Source organism: Dipodomys merriami, unplaced genomic scaffold (genome assembly GCF_024711535.1).
Source record: "Dipodomys merriami isolate MVZ:Mamm:240054 unplaced genomic scaffold, mDipMer1.0.p SCAF_445, whole genome shotgun sequence".
Classification (NCBI taxonomy): Eukaryota; Metazoa; Chordata; class Mammalia; order Rodentia; family Heteromyidae; genus Dipodomys; species Dipodomys merriami.
Genome location: NW_027206008.1, coordinates 592477 through 604595, shown reverse-complemented (window position 1 = coordinate 604595; position 12119 = coordinate 592477).

Here is a 12119-nt window from a genome sequence, read left to right as displayed (position 1 = left end):
GAAATGGAAAGGCTTGGAAAAATTTATATTAAGTGAAGTAAGCCAGGCCCAAAGAAACATAGCTCCCATGGTTTCCCTTATTTGCAATATCTAGTATAGGTGTCAGTCAAGCCGAAAAGGTCAGATAATGTGATGTTAGGAAAACAAACCCTTAAATATGTATTTTAATGTTTTTGTTTCTTTCATGCATGTGTTTCTAACGCATTTATAAGATTATTTCTTTGTTGCTTTGTATGTCCCTCCCCCACAGTGTAACCCCCGCTTTCACTATATTTGATGTCAGTATAACATGTGGAGGAGATGGGGACAAACAAGTCGTTTAAGGATTCAGGTGGACCTGTTGCAACATTGAGAAGTACAAAATGTCATGTCAAAACCAGCTTTACAATGTCGTTGTGTGGGGGGGGAGGGGGGTATGATTGGTTGGGGGGGATGGAGGAGGCTGGGAAGGGAGGTGAAGGGCAAACAAAGGAGGAGGCTGCAATGCTTGGTAAGAAATGTATGCATTATCCTGCCCATGTAATTGTAACCCCTCTGTACAGTATGTTCTCAAATAAAATAAAATAAAATAACAAAAAAAAAGTTGTTGAAGTAAAAAAAAATTTTTTTGATGTCTCACAGTAATAATGGACACTCTATTGTCTTAAAATTGTGAATGAATGAAACTTTTACTCTGACCATTTTAGAAATACTAAAACTATGTAAGTAGTAATAATGTTTTAACTTTTTATAATATTGGAAGGTATACAAAAATTAATTAGGAAAATATAAACTGTACACAGATTGTTCATTCTGCAGCATCAACTTTAATCTAAAAGAATTTGAAACAATAAAATTGCCATATAGTGAGATTGTAGCATGGTTTTTTTTCCAGTCATCAAAATGGTGACTTAAACGATGTGTATTTATCTTTGGATGCATCGCTGTTAAAACATATCTAAGAAGGAGAACACTTCTATAGAGACCCTGAAGAGACTCAGAAGGATCTGTGAAATGATGTTGGAATAAAATTAATGACTAATTACAGTAGGAATTGATTTTCTGTAGGCCCAAAAATAATTTCCAGAAGAAAAGGCTGCATTGAAAAATAAACAAAACAACGAAAAGGAAGCAGGCAGGCAGACCTTGAAGTAAACATTATCCAATGAGCAATACCTATTGAGGCATGATTGCAATCTTCTTTTATTTAAGTTACAATTACTGACCTATGTTCTTCCCTAATGCCAAATAATAAAGCCATGAAAACGCAATAATCCTTTTCAAGGCCTTATACTTTACAAAAAAATTCGATGAATGTATTGCTAGAAAGTATAGATAAACGTCTGAGATGAAGAGTGAAGAACATATCCCCAATTTCTGGCTTCTCAAGATGAGAGGGGTACAAGCCAAAGCACAAGGGGAATGGACAGAAGTACATTAGTGCATACCTGTAGTTCCCAAGATGAAATAATTAATATAACAGGGGAGAAAATCAACATGACCATCACAGGATTTAACACTGGAGAGTAGAGAGAAGAACAGTGAAAAGGAATGGAAAATTACAAAGGATGCCCTTGCATATTTGGCAGAAGAGTGCGTGGCATTGAGGTCTAAACTATGTGGAGGTGTTATAGGAAACTACCTGTGCTCATATGGTGCCACAAGCAGTGAAGAACTTACGATTTACAAGACATTGAATAATCATAAAAGTCTTGCTTCAGTAGTACAGAGTTAAACCTTGATAATTTCTGTTTGGAAACACCTAACAGACTATAAAACCAAGACCAGATGATTCAAATTGTATATAAGTAACTTGACTGTTCACAAAAATAGAGTTCAAAAAATCAAATCATATAGTGTGGATGCAAAAGCATAACATTATTAAGGTAACCGTTAAACCACACACATTTTATGGGAGTAGTCCTTATTATAAAAGATTTATTTTCCTTACACATTTTGGATGTACAAAACCAACAAAAAACAAAAGCAAAACAAAGAAAAGACAATTGGCAATAGAGCTGGATGCCAGTGCTTCCTTCCTATTCCTAGATAGTCACGAGCCTGAGATTGGAATATCATGGTTCACAGATGTCTGGGGTAGCAATCCATGAGACATTTCTGTTCAATTATTCAATCAACGACAGAGTTAAACCTTGGTTCAATACTACAGACTCAGTCAATCATGAGTGAAAAAAAACAAGCAAGAGTTTGAGGCTCTGAGTCAATTTTCATTAGTGTACATGTGTGTGCGTGTGTGTGTGTGTGCACACACACAAATGGAATGAGAGAGGAAGAGGGAGAGAAAACAGGGAATATTAAGAGTTTAAGGACTATCCTAACCATATATTAATAAAAATGAGGGAAACCATTGAACCTATGTTTCTTTGAGTCTGGCTTCCTTCACATAATATGATTGGCTTCTAAGTCTTTCCATTTTATTATGAAAGGGTCTGTGTCATTATTTCTGATAGATGCATAAAATTACATTGTTTCTATATACCACATTTTCCTGATCCATTCATCTCTTGAGGGGCATCTTGATTGGTTCCAATAATGCTCCCAAAAACATAGTTGTAGATTTAATGGGTTTTAGCTTGAGATCATTTCGACAAATGCCCAGGAGTTGGATTACTGGCTCCAGAGCTAAGTATATTTGACCTTACAAAATGAAGCTAATTAAAATGAACTCCAAAACATGGTAAAAACTGTCTTTTTTCAGATGTCAACCTTGATGTCGGTAGAGTATCTAGATCTTATTTTATTTCATTTGTCTTTTACCATTGGTTTATCCCTGGCAATCTCTGTCTTGATTCTGGTTCCTTCCATCTTGTATATACATTTATCTGATTTGGAGAAGGAAAGGGAAAAAATATAATGATGAAAGAAGTAAAAAGAGTAACTCATTACAACAATGATATTCACAAGATACTATATAATGGAAATGCACTTTACAACTTTGGAGTGGGTGGGAGGTATAGGTGGTGGGAAGTGATAGGAGAACAACAATGGAGTGGGTAACAATATTCAATAAGGAATGCAACTTGCTCATGTAACTGTAACTACCCTGTATAGTATTTTTGAAATAAAATAAAATTTTAATATTGAGCCTATCCTAGACAAAATATCGTTTTCAAAATAATACATCTGTCACAGACCTTGTGAGTGATTCTAAAGTCAAGCTATTAGACTTGGAAAAGGATAGATTGGGAAGCCATCTCAAACAGCAATCGAAAGGCTGAGAGCTGTGCTCTGTAAAGGCCAAGCAGTCAAGGGAAGACAGGGGTATGATTTATTACCTCAAGAGTATTTAAGTTCGAGCTGTTGGACACTAAAAGATTAAGACTTCGGAGACACAATGGATGTCTGTGTTATGGTTAGAATGACTATTGTTCCCTTCTGCTCCCTAACAATGAGGGATTCAATTGTCACTATGTCTACAAACAATACTTCATGTTAATAGTTGTAACCACAAGCTATATTGATGTCTTTGTGGACATACCTGCAGCCACTGACCACCACCCCCGGTAGTAGAATGAATATAAAGTATGTCAAGCAGGATTTAAGGATCCAGAAGTTGGCAATGACGCTTTGGGTCCTCTAGTGTCTTCTTTCCTATCACTTCCTGTGATTTCTTAGTTCTTTGTTCAGGTATCCCATCATCTTGGTTGTCCCATAGTTGCAGTTAGTGACAGTACTGATATTCTGAACACCTCAAAACAAACTATGACAAACACTTCCTCAAAGAACATTGACAAATGTATAGGAGCACATGGAAAGATACCAAACATCAGCAGTCACCCTATGATCCTCTAGCAAGAAAGTACAATTCAGGAGTATCTTTACTTCTGATAATATGAGATAGATAATTGTCCCTAGGTATTTGGTATTGCATACATTTTCAGAAACACATATACATTGTGAAATAATGTCATTCATTTCATAGATCACAGACCATGTGACTGGAGTGATTACCCTAACATCTTATCTCAGTTTCCTGATTCAGAATTAGATGAGTGTGAATTGCCTAATTATGAGCATTTCTCCAAGAAACTCAAGAACACAAAATGAAGTGTCAGGGTCAGGCAGTTACATACCTGTAAGGATTTTACATATATTAGAGTAATATACGCCTACACTGATCAGCATTCATGGCACAATTGGTGTGTTAAAATGGTATTCAGATCAGAAATATGCTAAAGCTTAAAGTAGGATGATGGGCTATACATTTTCAACGCAAGAGTGATGATCACCCTCTGCAATTATTCTCAGTGGAGAATCCTTCCTGTACATTTTACTGACTTAGCATCTATTCTGGGCTTTACCATTATCAGGCAGGGTCACACTGTACTGAGCTACAATACTGCAGCAACCTTAGCTGCCTTTGAATTTTATCTCCAATATTGATACCAAGGTCAACTCTGCAACTCTAATCACATAGTTAGTGAACACCTGGACTTTTCATGTGTGGCTAAATATTCAGCTATCACTGCTCATTGCCAGTGTTAAAGATCTCACTCCTTTAGATTTATTGTGTATCTTCTTGTATTTCCAACACTGCTTTAGATGTTGGAGTTTGAAATAGAGCTTTTAGTTTGCATTTGATTTATGGAGGTGCTAGTGGTGCCAGTTGAACTGCATATATTATAATGTAAGTAATTTGATGTTTTGACATATAAATTTAATTTTGGCAATTGAGGAGGGGAATATACATGACTCACGCAAGTTTTTTTATGTGTATTCGTATTGCTATATTGTGAACTTCCTAAAAGCCATCCATGGGAGCACATGTCCCTAATCCCATCACTTCTGTCACTGAGATAAGGCTTGAAAGGTCCAGACCACTTGGCGCTTCATAGTGAGAACCTTTCTACAAAGAAGAGGGAGAGAACAGCGAAAAGAGAAAATGAATCTTCCAACTGTTTCCTTACATTTTCTTTACACTTACCCATTGAGACCACCATAATAGTATTGTTTATGACTTCTTTCCTACACTTTTACTGTTCTTTGCTTTTTTATTTATGGATCTCTAAAAATCATATAAGAAACACATAAAAAATGTATATAAATCATATAAGAAATCATAAAAAATAGTTTGTTAGGGATATATAATCCAAAAAGAATAATTTTAGGAAAGTAGTAAGCACATAAAATGTAATGCATTGTCATTGTTGAAAACTTCAGCAGTTGTATTTTTTACTCTCATAACAAAGTTTATAAACTAAGTTACAATAGTATTCCAAATGGAAAACAGAACTAGAAACATGAAGGGTAGCACTAAAGAATGCTACTGCTACCACTAATAGAGTAAGAATGAAATTTAGGCAAAATTCCTTCAGAGTAAAAGCCACAGGACAGCCCCAATATTACTTTCATTGTTCATATGAAGAAAAGAACTTTTTTGGTAGAAAAGACAAATTTTCACAGATATTAATATCAATTGGGTATATATTTCTTAAGGCCTTCAGGAAGGATGCTGTGACCATGTTGGTGGAAACTGACTTCTTTGAGACCTACTTCACAATGTGCAGACACCATTCCAAGCACTGCACTTGCATTAGGGTAATTTTAGTGCTCATGTCTGTTGTTCAAGTTAGGAAATGAATTATTTTATTAAAAACAGAAGTAGGCAAGAAGGCCAAACAAATTTCCCAAGTACCTAAGACTGATCAGTTGTCGACCTATAATTCAAATCCAGGTTTCCACCAGGCATATCTGAGGCTATTTTCTGTAACATTCATTACCTTTAAAGAGTTATGGAGTGGATGAACTCACATTATCTTCCTAATTATGGTTATAAGGGCAATAACAATGCTACAGAACATAAGCATTTTTAAATAAAAAGGGTGTGGATAATGAGAGTGTAAGTGATCTTTATACCAAATAAAGATCGGTTTAATTTCTACAAAAATACCTGAATAAACATCACTCACCGTTCACTGTTTATTATTCCTGGAGTAATTCCTTAAGGAGAACAAATCCCCTTTTTCTGATGAACACAGGCTTTTATCATTAAGTACCTTGAATACACAGGGAATAGTTTTTATGGATATATAATACAAAAAAATAATTTTTGACTAGTTACTTTCTTGTTGTACTAAAGAAAATCTATTCCCTATTCTAAAACTTATATCAATTTAATGGATATTAGTTTTATCAGTATAAATTAGGTGTGCATAATATATGTAATGTATTCTATTACATAACATATAAATGATATATTTATAATACATGTATCATTATTGATATTCTATAAATAATATTCTATAAATATTATAAATAATATATGTATAAAACTGGTTTTAGTATTATACTGTGAAGGATACAAGGAATGACAACTTTATTTAACTAAATATATTTGTATGTTTTAGTCACATAATTTATTTTTGTGCCAGTACTGATACTTGAACTATGGTCTGGGTCTTGTCCCTGAGCCATTTCACTTAGACTGGCTTCATATAGCTATCTTCAGATCTCAGCCCCTAAGTAGCTGGGATTACAGATATGAATCATGTTATATATATTTTTTATTGTGAAAATACTGTACAGAGGGGTTACAATTGCATGGGCAAGATAGTGAGTAGATTTGTTATCAAGCATTGTAGCCTCCTCCTTTGTTTACCCTTCCCATCCCTTCCCATCCTCCCTCCCCCCACACCCAATCCTCCCCCCCCCCAAGTTGTAAAGTTCGTTTTTGACATGACAACTTGTACTTCTCATTGTTGCAACAGGTCCTCATGTTATATTTTTTGAATTCCATCCTTGGCATGTTCCTACATAATTATTTCTGAATGTTCAATTATGTTATGATATTCCATTTCTAAACCAATTCTGAATAAATAACTATTTATTGGGTAAAACGCTATGTTGCAATCGAACTTGTAAGGACCATACTTTACTATCAATTTTCAAAGACATTTCTAATTTAATTCCTGGACAGATGAGCAGAGAAATTAAATTATGTATGCATAATATACATAAACTACTATATTACATAAAATATAAATGATATATTTATAATATATGCATAATTAGGGATATTCTATAATTACTATAAATATTATATTATAAAACTGGTTTTAATATTATACTGTTAAGGATACAAGGAATGTCAACAACCCTATCTTAACTGTCTCATTTTCAACAGTATATAAACTATGCTATGAACATATAACTCAAGAAAGCACACACCTCTGTAATCACGTATTCACCTTCAAATATTCTCCTCAACATTATGAGGACAAGAAGTGGCACTGTGGTTCAAGTGGTAGAAGGCTCCCCTTGAACTGAAGAACTCAGTGATATGTTAACACCCAGGTCCTGAAATTAAACCCCAGGACCGACAAAAATACAATTTGAAGAATTAAAGCATTAGGGCTGGGTAGGAGACTCAGTGGTAGAGTGCTTGTCTTGCATTCATGAAATCCTGGGTTCAATTCCTCAGCACCACATAAGAAGAAAAAGTGGAAATGGCTTTGTGGCTCAAGCGGTAGAGCACTAGCCTTGAGATGAAAAGCTCATCAAGGACAGTGCCCAGACCCAGAGTTCAGGCCCTCCTACCACCACCACCACCAACTACAAATTAAAGCATCAAACAACCTGAAGTTGTTATCCAGAATAATGAGGGCAGCATTATCCGTTTACATGACTTAGTGACTTTAAGCCTAATTTACCAGGGGAGGTAGTGGACAATTGTGTGTTTACCAAAACCTGCAAAATTCTTTTGTACTTTCCCAAGGAGGGAGAAAGGAGGGAATGTGAGGAGGAGGGGAGGTGTTTGGTGACCTTGCCTTTTGGTGCAGTGATTGTTTTCTAGAATAAATTCAGAGAAATTCTGCTTGCAATCCTAGTTGCATGGGGAATGAAGAAGCCATGCCCTGGAAGTGTTTTTATCCTGTCCTTGGCCTGGTTCCAACCACCACTGTATAATCCAAGTACCACTTCAGGACCAAGAAGCTGTGAAGACTACTGATCCACTGGACAGGTAGACCTAACCACAGGCAGAAAAGGCAAAAAATGCAATGCCCAGGGCAGCACTGGAAATCTACACCAGGGAAAGATTTTTTTTATATTTTTTATTGTAAAAATGCTATACAGAGGGTTTACAGTTACATGAGTAAGGTAATGATTACATTTCCTATTGAGCATTGTTACCTCCTCCTTTGTTTTTCCTCTACTACTTCCCTCCCCACCTCTCCAACTCCTTCCTCCTTGACTCCTGCCCGACATTATAAATTTATTTTCGACACAGTGTCCTGTATAACTCATCGTCACAATGCATCCCCATTTCAGCATTCTGCTACAACCTTTCCACTCCCCAAATTACAAAAATGTATATAAAAGATGCAGAACACTAAATCAAATACAGTGAAAACAGGAATTATACCATGGGGGTATGAACCTACAAAAGAATCCCATAGTGCATTATAAGTATATTAAAAACAAAAGGCAAGAAAAATAAAACCACTTGTGTCTCTGACTTGGGGTATATTTCGCTTAACATCATCTTATATGGTCATATGTACATAGCCTTTGATCTTTTGTGCTTGTTCTAGACATGTACTAGTCCTTGCAAACAAGGGAAAACATGGGACCTATGTTTTTTTGGGCCTAGCCTTACTTCACTTAATATAATACTTACCAAGTCTTTCCATTTCCTAAAAAATGGGGCAATTTCATTCTTTCTAATGGAGGCATAGAATTCAATTGTGTGTATGTGTGTGTGTGTGTGTGTGTGTGTGTGTGTGTGTGTGTGTGTGTGTGTGTGTTTGTGTGTGTATCACATTTTTTGGATCAACTCATGTACTGAGGAGCATCAAGGTTGGGTCCATATCATAGTTTTGGTGAATAATGCTGCAATAAACATGGTGGCGCTTGCAACTTTGGTATGATCTTGTTTGTGATCATTTGGGTAAATGCCTAAATGCCCAAAAGTGGGATTGCTGGGTCATTGGGGAGCTTTACCTGGAGTCTTTTCAAGAACTTTCATACTGGTTTACAAAGTGTTTAAACAAGTTTACACTCCCACCAACAATGCAATAAGAGTCTTTTAGACACATCCCCTCCAACATCTGTTGCTATTATATTTCTTGATTATAGCCATTCTAACTAGAGTAAGGTGCAATCTCAATGTTGTCTTGATTTGCATTCTTTTGTAGCTAGAATAGTTGAGCATTTCTTCATGTGCCTAATGGTCATTTTTATTTCCTCTCCAGAGAATTCTCTAAGTCTTTAGCCCACTTAGTTATCGAGCGGTTGTTTCTTTGAGGATTTGCTGTTGGAGAATTTAAGTTTTTGAGTCCTAAGTATATTTTAGATGTGAGACCTTGTCCATTTTATGTCTCATGAAATCTTCTACCAGAATGTGGGCTTTCTATTGATCTTGCTAACTATGACCTTTGCTTTGCAGAAGCTCTGATGTTTCAGGTAATCCCATTTGTCCAAATTTTCTTTGATTTCTGTTTTTTGACTATTATAATATGTTTATTGTATACAGACTCCATTAGCACTTGGAATTTATAATTCCATCGCATCTTGTAATAGCAAATTACTAGTTTCATAAAGAGATTAATTAAAAAATTAATTTCTTAAATTATCTTTCTTTACTCTTTGTTTCTGGCTCTCGATAAAGAAATTTTCTGCCTGTACTAAAAAGCTCTCGAGTTTATCCTATTCCTTCATGCAATGTTTTCATGGTGTCTTCTTTTATTTTGAGGTCTTTGATCCATTTGGAGTTGATTCTCATGCAGGGTGATATATACGGATCTAGCTTTAGTTTTCTACAGGTGTTTAACCAATTGTGCCAACATCATTTACTCAAAATGCTGTCTTTCTTCCATTCTATTTTTTTGCTCCCTTGTCAAACATTCGGTGGCTATAGGTCAGGGGACTCATTTCTGACTCTTCAGTCCTATTCCATTGGTCCTCAGGTCTGTTCTTGTGCCAGACCAAGCTGTTCTTATTACTATGGCTTTTTCGTAGAGTTTGAAATTTGGAACTGATATTGCTCCAGTGCTGTTCTTTCTGCTAAGGACTGACAAACCTAAAGCCATCATTATACTTAATGGTGAAAAGTTAAGGACATTTCTTATAAATTCAGGAATGAGATAAGGATGTCTGCACTCTCCACTACTCTTCAACTTAGTATTAGAATGCTAGATGGGGCAACAAGACAAGATGGGATCCAAATAGAGAAAGATGAAGTAAAACTATCCATCTTTGCAGATGAGCTGGTCTTGTATTCAAAGAACACCATGTACTCCACTCCCAAGTTACTTGAGCTGATCAGAAACTTTGGCAAACTAGCCGAGTATAAAATTCACCCTCAGAAATAAATGGCTTTCCTGTATTCCAATAACGATATGACTGTGGCTGAAATTGGGAAAGCAACCCCGTTTTAATATCCACACAAAAAATAAAATACCTAGGAATTAACTTAAGAGGTGAAGGACCTCTATGATGGAAATTTAAAAACCTGAAAAAGAAAATGAAAGCATAACTCAGGAAGTGGGCAACCTCCCACGCTCATGGATTGGGAGGATTAACATCATGAAAATGGCAATACTGCCAAAGGCTATATCCAAATTCAATGTGATACTTAGCAATATCCCAATCTCACTCTTCAATGAAATAGAAGAAGCAATCCAAAAAGTCAGATGGAACAATAAAAGACACCGAATAGCAAAGAGGTCTTTGTGATAACCCTGCCTGTAGCTCACAAAACACTTAATTCTTAGGCCTGGACGATTGTTCCTAGATAGTGAATTACTTAAGTGTAATTTGAACGCATAAAACATGCATATAAAAATAGCATAGTTTCATCTCATGAGAAAACAACCTTTTTTCCATCTCAAATTTATTTCCTGAAAGGCATTTTTAGAGTGAATCTATTTTCATTTTTAGATGAAAGGCTTGTAGGAAACTATGTTCATAATCTGGCTCCTCCTCCCGCACCTCAACACATAAAACACAAATTGCACAACGTATTTACAAGAAACAATAAAAAAAACCCTGGGAATGCTCAGATGCTGAACGTTTTTACAAAACCCAGAATAAAACTCTGCTGACTGAGGGAGGGGCTCTCTGAATAAATTAACAAACAAACTCAAAAAAGCAGCCAGGAGTACAAGATGTGAGTGTCCCTGGTTGCTACTCCATGGACAAGGAGCATGGAAGGGCTTCCTGAGCCTACTGGAGAGAGCATGGAAGAAGTTTCCTTGCCAGCCTGAGTACAAAAGTTGGCATCACCCCTCCTGGGCCTGCCTTTCTTGTCTTCTCCCCACAGCAGAACAGAATAGTTCTGTGCTCCATGAAGGATAAATATTGTACAAGCTGATCCACAGACTGGCTTCTGTTTAATCTGTACTCTTTCCTAGGTGGGCAGCCCCTGCCCTGTAGTGTATGTGTGGTCCCAGGGGCTGATCCTCAGGGCCCAGGCCCACGGAGCAGGCATGTGCTAGATGTGAGTCAGTGACATTGTGTCATTCACGCAGCAGCTGCCGGGTTGCTGCCCTAGCCCAACAGCAGGTGCACCCTGATCTTCTCCCACAGTCCCAGGAGAGGTGCCCACAAGGGTCCGATATGGTCATGCTGCCACTAGGATCCTACTTCACCAGACAGATCAGCATGCCAGGTGAAGTGGCTGCCGCCTGAATTACTAATTATTTTATAGAGCAGTATTAAACAAAGTGATACACATTACTGTATGATTTGTAATGCTCTATCCTTGAGTCTCTAGTCAAAAATCATTGAACTTTATACTAGCAAGAATGGATTTTATTGTTTGTATTCATAAAGCCATAATGTAAAACTGAAATAAAAGTACAACAAATCTCTTAACCGTAAACACGTGATTAAATATCAGAATTTGAAAAATAATTGTATGGAAGTAGTACAAATAAAGTTATACTAGAATAGTAAAATACACACAAAATATATTACATTAGTTGTATTCAAGTGTAAAATAAGTAATTACAGACAGAATTCCTACTGGATAAAAATATTACAATGGTTTAACAAGTTGAAGTGATATAGTTTATATATTTTGTTTTTATAAAACTTATTTATATCTCTCAGTTCTGTTTATCTCAATGAAGGGAACTGTTAGAAGTAGATATTATATGTGGCACATCTTGCTTCCAGTA